Genomic DNA, 7,168 nt, shown 5'->3' on the forward strand with positions numbered 1-7,168 from the left:
TGAAGCATTGTACTACCGAACGCAAGGGACAATTGAGAAAATAACTTACCTGAAAATGTGTTTCTCCTGCTGAAGGTATGTGAAGCTCTATATATGTGCATCCACCCCGGGGAACATTTTCACCAGATCTGCTCTTTTCCAGTCAGCAGAACTCAAGTATCTTTTCATGTGGCCTGCTTCTTTCAACTAACAAACAACATCTCTTGTATTTAGGAAAATTATTTTAAGTACAAGGCTTAGTAATGTCTCCCACTTCCCCATGGATAGCATATACTTTTCCTGTATAATTTCTATTCTTCCTGGACAAGGGACTGCCTGTTTGTTAATTAATGTTTTTGGTTTTTTTGCAGTCTCTTAGAAGAGCCAGCACTCAAAACACTCATTTGAAGTGCCTGCCTCTCAGCAAAAATAAAAAAGAGGCATTTTCTTCCTCCAGCATTAAACAGTAGAGGGCATTCAGCCAATTGGATATCTGGATTATAGGAGCAGCATCTGAAGATCTGAGAATCCTGGCACAAGGGACAGAAAAGAGAGCTCCTGACCTACCTCTGTGCTTATGCATGGATTGTAGACTCTTACAGCCTGTTTAAAGTGCCTTAATTTTGGTGGTGTGTAACTTCCATTTTAGGTAACTAGCTTAGCCCCCCCCCCCCCCCCCCCCCCACTGCTAGAAATCACCAGTGAGTGATTAACTTCATTCTTCCAACCTGGCCCTACCCACTTTTAAGGCACTTTTTAAATTTTATTTATTTATTTATTTAAAAATATTTGTATACCGTCTTTACAAACAGTGTTTAATCAAAACGGTTTACATAACTAAATAAAATAAACGTAAACAAAAAGAAATTAAAAAACATAAAATTATAAAAGGCATAAAATTACAAAAAATGATCAATTGAAAATAAAAAAGTATCTAAAAATAATGGTTAATATAAGACAAATCAATATATAATAAATGTCGTGCCATTTTATTTACAAGCATGGGAAGAGAGAGATTATGTTATTTAGTAAGTGATATATGAAATGCAGATTGAAACAGATGTGTTTTTAAGGATTTTTTGAAATGTTTAGAATTGGATATGGATCTTAGGGAGTCCGGTAGTGCGTTCCATAGGATTGGACCAATGACTGAGAATGCCCTTTTTCTGGTGATATCAAGACGGGCCTGTCGCGGTGATGGGATATCTAGAAGGTTTTTGTCCAGTGATCTTAAGTGCCTAGCAGGTTTGTATATTCGAAGAATAGAACATAAAGTAACAGAGTTAGGAGTGTAAATGAGAGAGTGTATAATGGACAGTATCTTGAATTGTATTCTGTATTTAACTGGTAGCCAGTGTAAGGATTGAAGTATCGGAGTAATGTGATTTTTTATTGGAGAGTTTGTTAGAATATGTGCTGCTGCATTTTGGATCAATTGGAGTGAGTGAAGTGTGTTATCTGGGAGACCTATGTAAAGAGAATTACAGTAATCAAGTCCAGAAAAGATGAGTGATTGAAGAATAGTCCGGAAGTCGTGAAAGAAAAGTAGAGGGCGGAGCCGTTTCAGGAGTTGAAGCTTGTAGAATGAGTTCCTAGTAATCGTGGATATGTGCTGCTTTAGTGAGAGGTCTGAATTGATGGTTATACCTAAGTTTTTTGCTGATTTAGAAATAGGGATAATAGTTCCATTAAATACAAGTTGAGGTGGGGGACCTATGGATGAATCAGTAATTGATGAGAGGTGGACTATTTCTGTTGTTTTAGGATTAAGTTTCAATCGATTGAGGGAGGGAAGGCAATTAATTTATATTAAAGCACATCTAACTCTCTTTTAGGGCCTTATTATGTACCTTCAGAAATTTGTAATTGAATGAGAGAAAGGCCCTTAGAGTAGCTCCACCCAATCTTTTCCCACTTGTGAGCTACTTATGATGCTGCCCACCACAGAAAAAGACCAAAATAATCCCTTTGAAATTCAAATCAGAAAGTGGTGTCTGCAGAGCTTCAAAATGTGTTCCACATGAATTTAAATAAAGTTTCTGTATAAAAATAAGACTTTCCAATTGCTTGTGTGTGATCACTGTGACTTATTCAAAGATGCCAGGTACCCCCAGTTCAAGGAGAGATATATTAGGCACATCTTGGATTTCTGGTGTAGCCCTAATCTTGGGTACATAAAACAATGGGAGGGTTCTCTTGGTATAGAAGGTCCTGATCCCAGATTTATTTAGTCTCATAAATGGATCATGTAGATGGAGAAGTGGACCCAAACAGAGAGAACAGGAGTGGCCTCATATATCTAGACTGGACAGGGAGAGCCTCCAGGATCCTGGCCTTGAAGAACTCAGGCCCTATGTCTAACCCTTAGTGCTGGCATAGTAGCAACATTAATCAGAGTCACACCGGCGTCAAACAATTACAACTCTTAACTTTTATTTCTGGTTCACAAAGTCAGTCACTATTTACAGAAGTAGGGTGAGGTATACAAATAAATACTGAATACTCAGAATTCATGGGCTACAACAGTCAGATCAGTATCCTTCCACAAGTACCAAACACTGCACTCCCAGGATGGGAGTAACCAAATAACCACTTCTATTGGAGATACCCTTGACTTCTCTTACAAAAATATACGGTTTACATTTCAAACTGTACTATTTCCTACCTCCCGTTTTTCCATCCTCTCAGTCTCGACCCATTCTAACCATGGAACAAGGTCACCCCTACTCAGATATAGGGAACCTTTGATTTCCCTAACAGGAGTTTACTCATTTACAGGCCGATACAGTAAACCTGCTCTTGGACGTGCGTTTTCCCTTACCCCTTATTCAGTAAAGGGAGGAAAACGCGCGTCCAACCTGCGGCACCTAATAGGGCCCTCAACATGCAAATGCATGTTGAGGGCCCTATTAGGTATTCGCACGCGATTCAGAAAGTAAAATGTGCAGCCAAGCCGCACATTTTACTTTCAGAAATTAGCGCCGACCCAAAGGTCGGCGCTAATTTTTTCCGGCATCGGGAAAGTGCACAGAAAAGCATAAAAACTGCTTTTCTGTGCACCCTCCAACTTAATATCCTGGCGATATTAAGTCGGAGGTCCCAAAGAGTAAAAAAAGTTAAAAAAAAAAAATTTGAATTCGGCCCGCAGCTATCAGGTCGAAAACAGGACACTCAATTTTGCCGGCGTCCGGTTTCCGAGCCCATGGCTGTCAGCGGGCTCGAGAACCGACGCCATCAAAACTGAGCGTCAGTTGTCAAACCGACGCTGACAGCCGCCGCTCCTGTCAAAAAGGAGGAGCTAGGGACGTGCTAGTGCCCCTAGCGCCTCCTTTTTCCAGTTTTTACCGCCGGGCCTAATTTAGATACAGAATCTCGTGCACCGGCGAGAGCGAGCATTCGCCCGCTCTCCTGCGGACTTTACTGTATCGGCCTGTTAGAGAGGAGATTCTGTGTAGAAATAAGTGAAAGAGATTTGGATTTTGCTCCCCAGTGTAGAAACAACAGATGGAGTGTCCTAGCTTTTTATCATCCTACAGCACCGTCTATCCTCGTGGATTTTTAGTTTAGCTTTTATTCAGATCGGTTATGGATTTTAGTTACCTTTTCAAGGAAGTAGGGGCTCTCTGAATCCCGTCTTCAGTTTTCCTATTGGCTTGTCTAACCAGCCCTTAAGCTTGTTTTTGGATTCTTTTAAGCCAATTTGGAGAATTCCCTGTGAGAGCCTTTGTACCCCTTCACATTGGATTGTGTTAGGGAAAATTCTAGCAGACTTTTATCTCTCCTCCAGAGGATAAAGCTGTCTGGTGACTGCTGCAGAGGAAGTATGTTTTTGAAATATCTGTCTTTTTGCCTCCTCTGTTTGGAGGCAAGGAAGTTTATTCCACCCATCCTGCTTCTGGCTTGATTTTTCCTCTTTTTGGATTTAAATAATATTTTTATTCCATGTGGCGCTGATGGCCCTTGGTAACCAGGACTCAATAATCCAAACCCATTAGAAAGTGAAGTGTGGAGAGATTCATCTATAGGAAGGGATCCCAGTGAAGTGCACTATAGGAAGGAAACTAGAGGATATAAAGTAATGGTAACAAGATCTTTGTTGCTGCTGTGTGATGGATAACATAAGGTGAGAAAGTGAGATGCCCTCCGGGCACTGCCTAAGGACTTAAAGTCTTTAAAGAGGATTCTGGAAAAGTATTAAATCTGAGACTAAATTCTGTTAAATTATTGGGACCATATGTTACGGTTCTGGCCGCGAGCGCCACAACCAGACCCTTACCTCCGTGTTCCTGGACCTGTTCCCGCTCCTGTTGGCCTAGTTCGCGGCCTGTTTGACGGTGTCACCGCGAGGGCCGCATTGCCGGGAAGCCTCCCATGGATGCTCTGCCTCTAGGCGCACGCGCGCCACTTGGGCACTTTTCTAGGCCGTTTCCCGCCAGTGGTGACTCCGCCCAGTTCCACACGTCAGACGCCGCAGCCTTGATAAGCCGGCCACGGACACTCAGTCTTTGCCTTGCAACGGGCTACCAACTGGTTCCCTGTTGCTCCGTGCCCCGGAGTGAGCTGCCTTTGGAACTCGCTTCGTTCCTGCTTGCCTGCTACAGTTCCTGCCTGGTTCCAGTACCCAAGTCTTGCTACAGTTCCTGCCTGGTTCCAGTACCCGAGTCTTGCTACAGTTCCTGCCTGCCTGGTTCCAGTACCCGAGTCTTGCTACAGTTCCTGCCTGGTTCCAGTACCCGAGTCTTGCTACAGTTCCTGTTTACTGTTCTAGTCTGGTTCCAGTTCTCAGTCCGCCTCATCAGCCTGCCCGCTCCAGTCTCAAGATCATCAACCCGCCTAAGTCCCAGCGGCCGGGCTCCTACGGGCTCCTCCCGGGGTGGCTTCGGCTTCCAAGGGTGAAGCCTCACCTAAGTCCCAGCGGCCGGGCTCCTACGGGCTCCTCCCGGGGGAGCCCCAGCTTCCAGGGTGAAGAGCACCTCTACATCCTGCCTGAACATCTGCCTCCCGGCCTGCGGTGTACCAGAGACATTGAACACCTTTCCCAGTCTCCTGCAGGTCGGCCCAAGGGTCCACTAAATTGAGACTCCATAACACTATATATATATATATATATATTGTAACCACCTCCAGTGGGAAGAGCTGAGAATTAAATTGGGGATTGAAGAAGAATTGAAGTAATTTCAATCTAAAGGAATTTTGAATCTGACGGAATTGGAGAAAAGAAAGAATTCAGTGTAAATACAGAGCTTCCAGTAGAAATAGAGATTTTGCTAATTAGTGGAGTCTCAAGTATATCATATCTTCCTGCAATTGTATTATTTATTTACTTGAATTAAGAAGCATATTGAAGAGTAAATATCATCAAGTCATCAAATCAACTATCAGTAAAGAAGTTGGAAACCACCATTCTTCTAACTGTATTTTTATATTGGATGTGGATTCAATTTAATTAAGCACTGCTATACACAAAGGACACAGAATGACTGATTTTGCAAAAAAGCAGGGTATAAGAAGTATATTGTTCATCCCCACAATTGGAATGCTGGGACTCAGAAGTGAAGTTATCTGGTGGAGTAAAGAAGAGACTGAAAGAGTGGTGTGCAGAAAGGGTCCGTCTCTTTTCTTTTTTCTATGTGCCCCTGGGTATAAGTTAAATGATCCACTCTGGCCAGGGATTACGTTTACATTCCCTTTGTGCTCCACACCAAAATTCACACCCAAGGGGAACATGCAATTTCATTTTGAAGATCTACTCACTACTCCTTGGTCACCCGTCTTTCAACTTAGATTCCACACACCTCCCTTCCAACAGGTGTGGGTTTCCTTGGCATCCACCATACCTCGGACCTCTTGGAGAATTCTTCATCCCACACTCCCGTTCTCCTGGCCACTTTCCTCAAAGGGAAGAACCCATCTTCTTCATCCTTGGTTTCTGGTCATTTCCTCGGGAGGAGTAAAGCCCCTACCGGGCCCGCTCTCAAACTGAGGGCCCCCCATGCTCCTGAATCCTTAAAATACAGATATTGGACCCTTAAGAGCCCGCGGGACACACACCAATCATTCTAGCAAACTAAGGGGATCATTTATCAAAATGCGATAAGGCGTTTTCGCATGCGTTAAGGGCTTATCGCATGCGAAAAGCCTCATTAACGCATGCGATAGGCCCTTAATGCATGCGAATACGTGTTTAACGCATGCGATAGCACCATATCGTATGGTGCGATGCAAATTTAGAAAATAGGAGGAGTTAGGAGCGGAGAGTGAGCTGGGTTAGCCTGCTGCAAAGAGCTATCGCACAGCCGTAACGCCTCTTTGAATTGCGTTAGGCTGTGCGATAAGGTTTCATCGCCTTTTGCGATGTCTCCTGTAAGGCCTATTTGAGGAGAATTGAAGGGCCAAGAGAGAGAGAGAGAAAGAAAAAGAGAGAGCCTGGCCATAATGTCATCCCCAGAGATAGGTATTTGTATCCCTATGGTAGGCCCACCTAGTAACTCGAGGTGGGGTTTAGGTATGAGTATAGGGGGTTAGGGGCCACTTTGACATTCTATGTGACATGTACGAACAGAACAGTGGTCTATCAAGCTAGGTTGAGAGAACAGTGCCCAAATCTCATCTTGGAGTGAGTTTCCTCACTCTGAAGGCCATCAGATCTTCACAAGAGACCACTGTTCTGTTCGTACATGTCACATAGAATGTCAAAGTGGCTCCTAACCCCCTACACTCATACCTAAACCCCACCTCAAGTTACTAGGTGGGCCTACCATAGGGATACAAATACCTACCTCTGGGGATGACATTATGGCCAGGCTCTCTCTCTTTTTTTCTCTCTCTCTCAAAAATGGTCCTCCCAGTGTTCATATGCAGGAAATACAACAGGTCTGACACCTATTGCAAATTCAGATAATGTTATCGCAATGTGCACTAACTTAGCTCTTCACGTAGCTAATTAGCGCAAATTGCGATAAACTGAATTTTTGCATAAACCACACCCCTTTTGCTATCGCATGCGGTACTTACCGCATTTTGATAAATCCAGGCCTAAAACTGTAATTATAAGCTTTCCTTCCTTGCTGTACCTCTCAAGGGCCTTATTTCTTTTGTTTTACTTTGCAGTGCTTTAGTGCCTCTCTAATGGGCCTTAAGTACCTCTCCGATTTATTTATTTATTTATTTGTTTGTTTATTTAATAACC

The 7,168-nt window shown here is 43.4% G+C and overlaps 1 long non-coding RNA gene across 1 annotated transcript in view; it reads right to left on the reverse strand.

Moving 5' to 3' along the window:
• LOC115095428 overlaps window positions 1–287 on the reverse strand; it is a 306,111-nt gene extending 305,824 nt beyond the window's left edge. Inside the window, exon 1 of the long non-coding RNA XR_003857764.1 lies at window positions 50–287. This is a non-coding gene — a long non-coding RNA (uncharacterized LOC115095428). The remainder of the gene's footprint in view (window positions 1–49) is intronic.
• Window positions 288–7,168: the final 6,881 nt, after the last annotated feature.

The sequence above is a fragment of the Rhinatrema bivittatum genome, chromosome 7, assembly GCF_901001135.1.
Source record: "Rhinatrema bivittatum chromosome 7, aRhiBiv1.1, whole genome shotgun sequence".
NCBI lineage: Eukaryota > Metazoa > Chordata > Amphibia > Gymnophiona > Rhinatrematidae > Rhinatrema > Rhinatrema bivittatum.